Below are 14627 nucleotides of genomic sequence, written 5' to 3'. Positions count from 1 at the left end.
GTACTGTATTACAGGCCCTGTGAATGCAGCCTTCCTGCCTCTCGACGCTCACAGCAGCTCCCTCCTCTGTGCTCCACTCTCTCATGCAGCTCTCTTTTCATTCGCCACTTTGTTACACAGAAGAACATAAATTAGCCTGACCTCTTTATCTCACATGCGACGAGCATGAATGTAATACTACGTGCAGTATTCTCAGAGGGAAACACGGGCACATTCCTCATCTTTTGTTTCAGAGGTGAAGCCTGTGTGGAGTGTTTCCCACATCGCTGAATGGGGGGGTTTTGTAAATGTCAAGTTTTGATTATGTCAAGTGTCCCCAGAACTCTGGAGCCACTTGGAATCTGAAGTGCCCTTCTCTTAAGCTCTTTTGCTGAGCTGGCCTGATTAAAAGAGACATAGGGTTTGGAGGAATGTCAGTCATAAGTTTGAACATTTCTCTCTCTGGTATGCAGTCAGAGCTTCCAGCAGCCTGTCTGATAGCCTCTTTGTCTCCATTGTCATGCAAGTAGATATCCAAGAATCTGTCTTTTATTACAACTTCCTGGCATGTACATAAACATGCACGACTCATATTTCTGTGCATGCTAACAAAAACACGGCAGGCCCCAACAAAGAAGATGTCACAGTCTTTGTTCTGGGGTCATCGCAGGGTTCACAGGTCATCTTATCAGAGGGTAAAGTTACTGAAGCATCGCTGCCATCTGACTCTCTCTGCCGGTGGGGTCATGAGGGTGAGCAGTAGGGGAGTGGGAGTCGATAAAGAAAGCACACTTTAAGCAGCAAGAGTCCCTAACTCCGGCTCTTCATGGACAGAGCGGCGGTGTGGTGGGAGCTGAGGTCTCTGCACGGCCACTAAATCATTATGTCACCCGAGTTAACACCATAAAGGGCAGTGAGACTCGTTCCATACATCAGCTCTGTTGTAATGAGGAAATGACATCTGAAGAATATCCTCCTCAGAGGAGACTTTCACATGTCAGCAGGTGGTGTGTTTGCATAAATGCTGATACATCAATAATAACCTGAGTGCTGCATGTCTTGTAAATACCTCAAATGAGTTAACTTAGCAGTAGGGATGCGCCGATCCGATATTGGTATCGGTATCGGTCCCGATATTGAAGAAAATTCTAGATTGTGTATCGGTAACACTGGAACTGATACATAGGGGCCGACATATTCAGTCTAATGCTATGCTATAGGTGCTGTGAGTGGCGTCATGCGCAAGCAGCACGCAGTACTGAAGTGCACATGATGTGGACCGCATTGTTTTCAAAATAGAGCGAGCGAAAGGATCGGCTGTCTGGAACTTTTTCAAAATATCTCAGCCTACAAACTCGACGGCTACTTGCAATACCTGCGCATTAAATGTTCCGAGGGGCTGTGGTAAAACGTCAAGTTATAACACGACCAACTTAATCAAGCACCTACAAAGATTTCACGCCAGGGAGCACACTGAGTTCATTGAACTGAATGAATAAAAAGGAGGCGGTATGACGCAGCTTACTTTGAAGGAGATGAAGGAAAGAGGTGAAAATTTTAAACCTATTCGTGTGTAGGCAACAAAAATCACAGAGAGGATGTTCCATGTCACTTTTAAGTTTAACTGCACGCTGGCTGGATGAGAGTTACATGCCACACAGTGCAATGCTCAATGCTACAAACTTCCGTGGGTCACACACCAGTGACGCGATTGCAGCTACCCTGAAGGAAGTGTTTGATGTACGTTGAGTAAAGTCCACGTGATTCTGAGGGACAACGCCAGCAACATGAGAAAGGCGATGGACAGCATGAGAGTGCGTGGTTTAGGCTGCATTGCACATACAATGCAGCTGGTTGTCAACGATGGACTTCTATCACAGTGCTGTGAGTGATGCCGTTGCAAGTGGAAGACAGATTGTTGCACACTTTATATTCCTTTTATATTCCTAATTGACTGAACCAGTTACACTTGTTATATATTTTTTTTACATGTTGTTTGACTAAGCTAGAGAAGCTATTGGTTTAAGATTGTTGTACTGGTGCATAGTTATTAAATAAATAATTAATTATTATTAAATAAATAAACAATAACTAGCACATTTATATGTGTTTGTTTTTTTAAAAAAACAGGAAAGAAATGTTTAAGTCAAGTCTGATGCACAAAAGAATGATCCCAGTCGTTTCCACACAATGAGACATACCATTTTTTTTTAGGTAATTCAGCGCTGTTTTTCCAGATTGGTATCGGCTGATTATTAAACCTTAGATATTGGTATCGGTGGTGAAAAAAGCGGATCGGTGCATCTCTACTTAGCAGCAGGTCACAGTTAAAGCAAGAGACCTGGATCACTGGTCAGCATCGATCTGAACCTCTGAATTTCTTAATGCAACCAGATGTAAAGCTGTGTTTTAATGCAGAAGAACAACAATCATGTTACAGCCTACAGAGAAACTAAAACATCAAGTTCTATAACATAATACTTTGTGGGAGTATTTTGTATTTGAGTAGTTTATTTCTTTTAAAACAGATCCATAAAACTAGGGTTGCACTTGACAGCAGATGCCATTTTTTCCATTCCATCCTTGTGAATCCTGTATGTTGCTCTATGAGACTTAAATTGTACTCGAAATTAAATGGAAAATGAAACAGTTTTCCATTTGTGGTTGAAAGAAAATACTTTTCTTTTTATTGCTTTAAAAAAAAAAAATCTGATCCTATCTATTACCTATTTGTGTTTGAAGCACAAATCACTGACTTTATGCTGTTACTGTGTCATGCTGATTGGCGTTTAGACAAACCTGCTACCTAAATAGTTGCTACAGAGTGAATGGGAAAACTTTATATAAAAAAAATTGTTAGATGAATGGATTTGGCTACCTCTACCATATGCGTACTACAGCTGCAATGGTGAATTGATTAGTAATCAACTATTAATCGCAAACTATTTTGATAATTGATTAATCAACTTGAGTAATTTTTTTAAGAAAAAAGTCAAAACTCTCTGAGTCCAGCCTCTTAAATGTGATAATTTTCTGGTTTCTTTACTCCTCTATGACAGTAAACTGGCAGGCTGCACGGTGGCGCAGCAGGTAGTGTGCGTGCCTCACAGCAAGAAGGTCGCCGGTTTGATTCCCGGGTCAGGCCTTTCTGTGTGAAGTTTGCATGTTCTTCCCGTGCATGCGTGGGTTCTCTCCGGGCACTCCGACTTCCTCCCACAGGTTAATTGGTGTAAAATTGTAAAATTAAAAAAATGAAAATTGTAAAATTGCCCCTCGGTGTGAGTGTGAATGGTTGTATATCTGTATATGTGGCGACCGGTCCAGGGTGTACCCCGCCTCCCGTCGACAAATGAATCATATCATTTGCAGTCCTAGATGCACCGATCCACTTTTTTTCAGTTCTTGGATCTGCTGAAACCGACGCTAGAGCTCTTTATTCTTCAATATTATTATTATTATGGTTGTTATTATTGGGTGAACTATTTAATGTTATTCCCCAAAAGCTGGGACGCTGTTTACCTGTGGAATGTTCCAAACAGGTGTTTTTGGAGCATTCTGCGACTTTCCCAGTCTTTGTTTGTTCCTGTCCCAACTTGTTTGAAACATGTTACAAGTGCACAAGGCAGATGTTTCAGGCACAACCTGTGGGATGAATCGATCCTTCATGAATGATCTTGCATGGTGTGTTCAGATTGCAGTTATGACGTGGCTTTACGACGTCTGGTAAACAAAGACTGTCCCACACTTTGTCACTCAGCTCGTTGTGATTTAGCTCTTCTGAAGAAGGTTATAGGAGGGTAATGAGCCTGTTGGTGACAGATCTGGGTTACGTCCATTCCTACAGGAGGCGACAGGCCTTGAGATGCTTGGAAAGAGGTTGCACAGTATCCCACAGGCAAGGTCCCAGGGTCAGCGCCCAGCCTTACAGGATTAACACACCTGCCACTGGCACAATGAGGCCTAATGAGCGCACAGTGGCGGCCCTGGTCTGCTAGCAGCAGGCCAAGTGCTCTCTGAGTGGCTCACACCTCAGCGCCGGTATTGAAGTCTTGGCTCTCGAGTCAATACCTTCATTAGTGACTTCATGGCAGATCACTCTCTGAGGCCGAACAAAGGCCCCCAGGAGCACAAAGTGACACATTCCAGGGATTAGGGAATGCTGGCAGGTTGTGCCATTAAAGGAAGTTCATTTCTTTTCTTGACATGTAAAGAATTTCCTTTGACAGCAGGAAAAATAACTTTGCTGTAACTAATTGGAAGAGGTGATTTTGCTTCCACTCAGCAGTTTGATGTGGTTGAAGTGTGGACATGTTTCATATTAGAGGCATTTTTGTGCCTGACACATGTGAGGCAGCCTTAAAAGTTGAAAGTTCACATAAAACCCTCATATTTAACATAGTGTATCTGCTCTGCCCTGATAACCAGAGCTGTGATGATCAATAGTCAGATTAATGTGAAGTGCATTGTGTTCAGATCTGAGGTTTAAATGCAGGAGGAAAATGATATACAGTAAAAAACTGTGCGTGTGCACGTATCTGTGCAGCTCTTCTGCTGTTAAGAAGTCATATAACTCATCTAGTCACAGAGTAGCCTACACGCTGGTATGGAAACACACTGGGTCAAACTGACAATATTTCTGATACAAAGAAAAGATTAATTTTATTGATTACATTTGACAAATTTACAAGAGGGGACAAATAATTAAGATGCTGTCAGACAAAAGTTTGCTCTAACTCAACAACAAAAACAACTAACAAAAGTCTAATTTTTTAAGAGAGTCTGGAGCTGATTTGCCGCCACCCCAATTACTCAAAAAGTATTAAAAGCGGACATTTCGGCTTTTCACAGCAGAAAACTACCCGACACAATCCAGGGAGTCCATTGGGGCATTTCTTTGGTGATTTGCAGGTCAAAAGATGTCTAGACGTCTCGGTTACAGGTTTTCTCCATTGTTCGCGTGCCTGTTTGGAACCAAGGGATCCAGTTTTGACAAAAGGCGAGTCAAACAACAAAACTGTGTTCCTGTTGCAAAACAGCAAATTATGATCAAGAGGTGTGTTTTGTTCTCAAAACTTTTCATATTATCAACAAAAACAACATGGTCTGTAAAAAAAGGTACTGTAACAAAAAGTCTTCACTCAAGAGTGCCATATTTTTAGCATTTTGTGTTTACTGCTCCATATCTTTCCTGTCATTTCCATCAAGACATACATGTTCACTCACATCTCACCTGACACTGACATTTTACTGAAACAAATTCACCCTCGGCATGCCTCTGCAGTGGTGTTCATCACAGTCTATGACCTCAGTGAGTGTGTTATGACAAGAGATTTAGGCTTGTAAACATTAAACACAAGGAATACGGACCTTTTAACATTTTTAGGACAATTTTTGAACTCTTAGGCAAAATGTGTACACATGTGCATTAGTGCTAAGTACCCTGTGAACCATCCTTACTTTAATGAAGAGAATTGTGCAATCAGGGACAATGGTGCTTTTAAGCTAATTGCTAACTTTAACATGCTAACTTGGTTAAAGTCACAATGCTAACATGCTGCATCCCCGAAGCTATCACAGTTCAGGAGAACAAATATCAGGGCCTAATCATTATCATGGACACTGAGACATTTCACTCTAAATCTAAAATGCCAAACCGTTGGTCAGGGGATGAACAAAGTCAGATTCTTCCTGAAGGGGCCGTGTCGTGGACTGACCCACCAACCCACTAACCCGCTAACCACCTGACTAATACTGGGATCACTGGAGCCATGCAGCCAGCATGACTAATAAAAAACTATTAAACGGTGTGGAGTTTGCATGTTCTCCCCATGCTCACCTGGGGTATCCTCCATAAAAATACCCCCCTAAAAACATGCAAGAAGATCACCACCTGACCAATAGTGACAAGAGGGACTGGTCCCCGGGCACCGGTCGGCTGGCAGCCCACCGCTCCTGGTCTGCCACGGAGGAAGGACGACCAGGATGGGTCAAAAGCAGAGAAAGAATTTCACAAAAACTGCATGCCGTGTGTGCAGTTTCCCCCCTAACCCTGCATGTCGTGTATGAAAAATTGTGACTAATAAAGGATTTCTTCTTCTTCTTCTTCTTAATATTAAGCAGCTCAAAAGATCCTGCAAAGGCAGACAAGTCTGGTTTTGGGATATTGCTCTCGTTACGCTCCCTCTTGGCCAAACTCGTCGCAGTTGGCTCTCCATGGCTCCTTGCCTGCCGTCTCTTGGTGGCACTGTGTTCATTTTTAATTGAAGTCTTTCAGGGTTTAGCGGAATATGTACCACATTACACCACAGCTACAGGTAGTCTGTGGCAAAGCGTGCCACACCCATAAGTGAAGAAAAGAGAGCTCTGCATGTCGGCTCAGTTATCTCCTCAAAGACACACAGACCTTCTCTTATCGTGCATAACAGAGGAGTTCATGGGTGTGCTTGGTGTATCAGTTACAGTTAACTCATGAAGACGTCTGGGTGTTTCTGAAATTCACTGAATTATCTTCCTGTCCATAAAAGTGAATGCTTTCTGCTCTAGGCAAAAATCACAAGACCTTTTCTCCAGAACAATTGCTGTAACCCCTCTGCTTATCACCTAATGGGAAAGTTTGGTTTCACTTACAATGGGAATGGATTGTGTTGCAGGGCTTTGTGGGTCATACCATTTCTCCTGCTGAAACACACACACTGTGCACAGTGGAGACTGAAACAGGAGCAAAACAACAAGGATGTGGCAGGTTGCACCTATGCAGTGAGAGGCTGTATTCAAACATTAAGACAGAAGCATCCGAGGTAGATTTAACATTGAAACTTCTGTCGCACACACTGTTATTCTGGTTGCCGATACAAATCACAGAAAGACCTTGAAATATCTTTGGGCAAGAGTTGCTGAATGGGAAACAAAAAAATCAGTCTCTGCTAACGAGGATGCAACAGAAACATTACACACAGTCCTAAAGATGTTAATGCAATGACTGAAAAAGTCCCTGCAAAAAGCCCTGTGATACACGTCACAGAGCTTTTCACAGCAGTGAAGTTAACAACAGACACAGCGGCTGAAGTGCATTCAGGTAATCCACAGGTGAGTCATTAAACTATGTGCTCAATCATTTCAATAATGTTTAGATATTGTAGCAGTAATGTAGTGTACTAAACCTTTGTGCTCAATAAAAGCACAGGTCTGTTTAAACTCTATTTTTTTACTCACCTGACAAAAGCATCTTCATAGCTTACACTCTATACACTTCACACAGGTACTGATCTGACATCAGATACAGCCATCCTGGTATTGTAATCCGACAAAGATCATTATGGAGCAACGTTATGACCATGGTGATCAGTAAAATCATTGATGAGCAGCGACCCTCCTTTGTCAGACACTTTCAGCTGACAAATCAAATAAAAAAAAAAACTCCATCTTAGCAAGTTTGTTCCAAGAGAAATGCAGGACATACATTTAAACTAAATACATCATAAACTGCCTCTCACACTCACACTCTACATCTCTAAATGAAGATAATGGTCATTAACTGAGTGGAGACACAGGGACTCTGTATATGTGATCTAGCTGCTCCATTTGCAAAATTACAAGTTCAGGTTTAAATTAAAAAATAACAGTAACTATCATAGTGTTGAAGTAAAACTACAGCTTAAAAAATAATTACACTGAATTTAAATTTAAACGCTCTTACACTGATGGTAAAACGGTAAGTCTTCCTCTGAGTTGCATAGTAATGGACTGAAGCTTTCTTCTTGAGCTTTTTGGCATTGGTTTTGTGATCACTGCCTCAGCAAAGCAGTACGGGGGATATAATCATGCTGAGATTGGTGGTGCTCTACAGATGATCTGGCCCTGAATAACAGACACGCTGATTAGCATTTACAAACAGTGAACAGGAGCACATGACAACGTTCAGTCACACAGAAACACTCTCCATCTCTGGAGAGGCAGCCTGAAAGCTCTTTAACAGCAGCGAGGTCAAATCTAAAATGTTCATGTCTGGGAGGCTGGAGGCCTCCTGCCCATTAGTCCTGAGTGTAATAAACACATGTACACTTTGCCTAACCTCATCACCATGGAGCTGTGCTCCTCCTGGATCATTTGGCTGATGAAGACGGAGCTGAAGACATGTAAGACTTCAAGTCTGTCTGACAAATCTGGGCACTGGTTGGCTCGTTGGTGCTTTCACTTTGTCTCAAACAGACCAGACACAGCTTGGTGCTCGGTGGCGATATCTGACCTCGACAGGTCACGTTTCCAACAACACGCTGACTGCTCAGCTCTTCAGACCTCACAAGGACTGATACGTGTGTCGTTTTCCAAACTCCTCATTGTTCAACAAGTCCTAATCTCCGAAAGATAAACCCTTTTGTTTTTCTGGAGACAACAGTCCTTAATTGTTTTGGCTGATTTTTACACCATATTAAATCTACCGAGGACTGAATGAAGAGTCCCATTAACAGACAACATGGAAAATCTTTGTCTGCTGTTGGATACGATTTAAAAACAGGAGAAAATTGGACCCACAAAAATAAGTCTACTTGCTCTTAGCAGCCACAGCAGCTACAGGCCCACACTCATACAACCATTTGGCTTTCAACTTTCAGGTCAGTCAGCAAATAACTCCAGAAATTATGCTAACCAAAGCCGTATCATCAAGATCGTATGTCCGCACTTTGAAGTGAGGCCTCGACTCGCTCTCAGGTTAAATCTCTGTGTCGACAGCCAAAATACAGCTGTGAATACAGAGCAGCAGCTAATATCCTTCTTTCCCTCCTTGCTCCTTATTCTTTGTTTGAATGTGAAAAAAAGACATAACTGTGCCCTTGTGGGGTCACTTTTGAAACATAAAAAAGAAAACCACAATAAAGCTTCAAATGGTCCAAGGGCAAAAAGTGAAGAAACGCTGCCCCTTCAGAAAGAAACATCTACTCAGTCTGCGAATAAGAATAAAGAATCTCTGCCAGATCAATACGAGCTGGCAGGAGAGCACTCTTGACATTCAAGTGCAAACTTCCCTGATGGAATAAAAGGTGGAGCTGATTTCGAGGTGAAAAAGAGTGTTGTTGTGGAAACAGTCACCTGGACCTCTGTGGGAGTTGAACAGTACTCTGAAGGAGAATAAAGAGAAATATTAAATGATCCTCTTACAGCATGCAAAAATAATTCTGTATCACTGATGCTCCTGCACATTATTGTCAATAAAACGGTGGGAATTGGCCATGATAACTCCTCAGAACTCAAGCTGGCGTCTTCACATTGTTCATCCAACCAAAATGCTGAGTTAACTAGTCTATGTCAAAGAATAGCAGCAAATCCTCATAGCCCTTGAGCTCCAGCAATGTTTGGCATTTTCTGCTTGAACAATGAAACCATTCATCAGTTATCAAAACAGCATAAATATATGAATCTTTTCATCTCCATAAACAAATATATACAGCAGGCCAACTACAAGGTACAGCTTAGACCTGAATACTATAAACAGCCACAAACAGAGATGTTAAAATCAATGCATGGACCAAATACTCATACGCTCTCACATGTGCATGACATTCAAAATAAAAAAACATCCTGCAAGGTCACACACAGCAGAGCTTGAAGACAAAACAAGGATGAATAAATTCTCTCAAACGACCAGCAGACAGGTTCACAAACCCCTCAGGGAACATCCAATACCTTCAAGTTTAAAGCTCTGTCAATTTTACTGTGTACACGCAGACATCCGCAACAGCACAGCACCCTCAGTGAAAGACCAACAGGGCACAGTACAGAACATATCCGACATGACATCACCACGCACAAAGCAATGAGTTAATCCTCACACACACGGAGACAGACATACAGAGGGTGTCGTTGTCTGACTCACCTTATTTGTTGTCAAGGCCGCTTTCCCTTTTTTCATGGATAAACTGATCCATATCCTGTTATATTAATGGCGGACACTTGTTGGTGTAATGGCCTCATCTCCTGCCGCCATCTTTGTTAGCCAACTAGTGTTTCAAAACGGAAGCAGCGCCATTAGCAACACTGTGAAACGAGCAAGCTTCTTTCAATTAGGCTAACTTTATATCGTGTGGCTAACTCAAAAAAAAAAAATCACTTCCCGAGTGGCCAAAGTGCGACAATTCACCTCACATTATCATTTCCCTGTACATTCACAGCGTCCTGACAGTGACCACTACTGTTTGATCACTATTGTTTAATCAGTTTCACCTGGATTCACGCGACTGACTCACGCGACTAAACGTACGCACGCAATACCGTCTGTCACCACACGAACCCACTGACATTGACCAGCCGTTACGCTCTAGAGGGGCGCTGTTTCACTCCTTTGAAGAACGACAACCAGTGCGCAATGAAAAGCAGGAGGGAGATTACAGTGACAAGGAAATAAAAAACTTTTTTATTAAAATTCCAAGGGAGAGAGGACACTTGTTTACAGAGTACAATTTCAGTATGTTTTAAACACATTACATTCAAGGAACACATCATAACTATGGAGTTAGATCAGTCTCATAATTAATAAATGCACGCAGAAGGATTCACAAATGTATATTGGGATTTATATATAAATGTCTCTCAACACACAAATATTTTTCAGTGCACACACAAATATTTCTCATTCTATATAAATGTAAAAATAATCCACATATAAATTAATAAAGTTCACAAATGTATTTTTGATGCACACACAAACATAACTTGTTTTAAATATATATCACGGAAATCCACAAATATCTTTATCTAAAAACATTTGCAATTTTCATCTAAATCATATATGTATATTGTGACATTTATTCACGAACTGTCGAATCTGCATTTGCGAACCGCTCTCCATTTGTGAACTTCGCTGCATTTGTGTGTGAATGTTTTTGAGACTCCCCTGCCGTCTCTCGATCCACAAATGCATTTTTTTTTTAACAGGGAAGTATCTGTAGCCAATCAGATGTCGCCCTCTTTTCAGTCAATCACAAGAACGTGCCCCACATGGGGGTGGGATGTACTTTTCAGCCAATCATATGAACGCGTCCGCACAGCACTATAAAAGCCTGCCACAGCCAAGGACAGGCCGTCGTTGACCATGAACATGGCGTCCGGCAGTGGTAATGCGGAAAGTGTAAATGAAACATTATACAGGTTTACTTAGTTTACCTAAGTTGTGAGGTTTCCTCATAGTTAGAAAATTGTATGAAATATATAGTTACGTGGTCTAAGTGTGTATCTAGTTTTATGAGCTAGCGAGCTATTTAACCCTTTGTGAGATGCCAACCCTGTTTTGTTCAATGTTCACCTCTAACCTATATCGTATTTTTGTGTGTATAGTTTTACTGGTGCAAGGAAATAAAAATAACAACAGTCTGTCTTATTTCCGCCTAAATTCATGTATTCTTATCATGTTTGTCTCATAAAGCACTTAACGAGTGTATATGTTTTCAATACCATTTGCATAAAACCAACAAATGAATCATGGTAAAAATGATGAACAACATTCATTTTGGCTATCTCATCATTTATAGATACAGGCTATTGGGAAACTCTTCACAATGATTTGCCATTTTTAAAAGGTGGATCCCCAGAAAAATAATTTGGGTAATACTGGTCTAATGTTACTTGGATCATATAATGGCTGATGTTAGGCAATTAATGATCCTTGGTTGTCTGTAAGCATTGTATAGCTTACTTGTTAGCTAGCCATGATGTCACATCTATAATGTTCCAAGTACTCATAACTAAAACATACTTAATCATGCATGCCAAGGCCAGGCCAACAGCTGGACAAATGTCCGGGCTGCTGCCTGACAGACCCTGTCAAACAGTCATTATATTTACTATAATTTCAATTTAATTGCAAGATGTTAACTTGACCTTTTTAGCATGCGGGAACGCTAGCATAGCCCGCTAGCATACGCTGCTAGCTAATGCTATGATAGCTCGCTAGCTCATGAAACTAGATACACACTTAAACCACGTAACTATATATTTCATACAATTTTCTAACTATGAGGAAACCTCACAACTTAGGAAAACTAAGTAAACCTGTATAATGTTTCATTTATACTTTCCGCATTACCACTGCCGGACGCCATGTTCATGGTCAACGACAGCCTGTCCTTGGCTGTGGCAGGCACTTATAGTGCTATGCGGACGCGTTCATATGATTGGCTGAAAAGTACATCCCACCCCCATGTGGGGCACGTTCTTGTGATTGGCTGAAAAGAGGGCGACATCTGATTGGCTACAGATACTTCCCTGTTAAAAAAAAAAAATGCATTTGTGGATCGAGAGACGGCAGGGGAGTCTCAAAAACATTCACACACAAATGCAGCGAAGTTCACAAATGGAGAGCGGTTCGCAAATGCAGATTCGACAGTTCGTGAATAAATGTCACAATATACATATATGATTTAGATGAAAATTGCAAATGTTTTTAGATAAAGATATTTGTGGATTTCCGTGATATATATTTAAAACAAGTTATGTTTGTGTGTGCATCAAAAATACATTTGTGAACTTTATTAATTTATATGTGGATTATTTTTACATTTATATAGAATGAGAAATATTTGTGTGTGCACTGAAAAATATTTGTGTGTTGAGAGACATTTATATATAAATCCCAATATACATTTGTGAATCCTTCTGCGTGCATTTATTAATTATGAGACTGATCTAACTCCATACAATAACAAATACATATACAAACTGAATATAGAAAATGTGTTGAGTCATATAATAAAAAAGAAACCATGAGGAAACCACAAGCATTCAGCTTTGGACAAAATCATATAGTCATAAGATTGTGTTTTGACTAGTTTTTGATCAGATAAAGGAAGTGATTCAGTCTCTTTAATCCAATAGCCACACAATTTACAGCAGCGTGTCTTGGCCAGACAATAACAGAGTTTAGCCTGATACCAGTTGCTAGAGGAAGTCTTTCTGAGCCAATTTCCTCCACGAAACCCAAACACTGCAAACTCATCATGCCCTCAGATATGTCAGAAATGATCTGCATAACTCACTACTGACTGACACAGATGGAGTGGTTGCACTGGGGTTCATGGTAACAACCAACCAGTGTTTCTAAGACTGGACAGAGAGTTTGCTTTAATTTAATGGATGTTCTGGTATGGTACAGTCACCAGGCATAAATCTGCCCATTAGCACAATCTGTCTCAGATTACCATGTCTGTCTTAGACACTTGACCTGTTGCCTTGTCTCTGGTTTCACATTGCGTTGTTATGTCTTTCTTTCTTTTTTGAGCAAGATTGCAAACTGCTTCTTGTAATCTCTTGATGATGCCCAAATATACATTTAACTCATCTTATCAAATGATATACATCATATATCATGTGGCATATTGCATTGTGAGCCTAGGTCTGCAGATACACACATGCGCGCGTACACACACACACACACACACACACACACACACACACACACACACACACACACACACACACACACACACACACACACACACATATCCGACATGATAGATAGATAGATAGATAGATAGATAGATAGATAGATAGATAGATAGATAGATAGATAGATAGATAGATAGATAGATAGATAGATAGATACTTTATTCACAATGTGTGTGTATATATATATATATATATATATATATATATATATATATATATATATATATATATATGAATCTGTGTCTCTCTTATTTCCACTTCTGCTTTGCTCTGCTGACCAAATCCAAACAGATTTAACTGGACATAATCATGAAATCTAAACTGTGACATGAAAACAAACAAAAGCGGAGCGTTTACCCTGCAATTTTTGCGGGAAAGACGATAAATAACAACATGATTGATTTAACCAAAGAGAAGAAGGCTTTTATTTTAGGCTTCAGAAAGTGCTGCATTAAAAACAGGCCACACATTTTTGATTTGATGTCACATGTCGATACGTGTTATGCTGACACTTTATCCCACAGAATGAGCAGATGGTTGGAGTAAAATAAGGTGTAATGTTGCATGTTCACATCTCTCTGCCTGAATTATATTGAATTAGAAGAAACCCCAGCCTGTCCTCACCCAGCTGTTAAAAGAGGGGGATAACAGCCAAAAGGCCACACAATTAGTCTTATAACTAATTTCTGAATGACTGCTTGTATTCACAGCCTTATGTTTTTATCTTGTAGCTGAAATTCCCCTTTTATACCGCTGCTTGACTGTGATGATATAACTCTTTGTGCTTTTCATGAAATATAAACTCATCATTTCATTTTGTTTGTCTGTGCTGACTGAGCTGTGCTGCATTTTCCCGTGTTATTAAATGTATTTGGCGTGTGACGTCAGCTGATGGCACCAACGCTGTGACCATTTTAAGGCTGATTGATGTCTCATCTCTTAGAAATTAGAGGTCTCCCTGTCTAAAACCAGATACATATATATAACCATGTTATATGTTCATGTCCATTTATCTTTATCCAAATGTTATCTTCTAAAGTAAACAGGAGGCAGAGTTTGAGGTACTAAATGTGAAGTGGATCTACAGTATTATGCTGAAGGTCACATGCAGTTATTGTGAGTCTGGACAAAAGCATCTGCCAGATAAACGTAATGTAATGTAACAGAGGTTGTTTTCTGATGGAAACCCAGCAGTGTGAATTAAACTCAGTGAC

Source organism: Chaetodon trifascialis, chromosome 1, assembly GCF_039877785.1.
Source record: "Chaetodon trifascialis isolate fChaTrf1 chromosome 1, fChaTrf1.hap1, whole genome shotgun sequence".
Lineage (NCBI taxonomy): Eukaryota > Metazoa > Chordata > Actinopteri > Chaetodontiformes > Chaetodontidae > Chaetodon > Chaetodon trifascialis.
Note: the sequence above shows the minus strand (reverse complement) of the source record.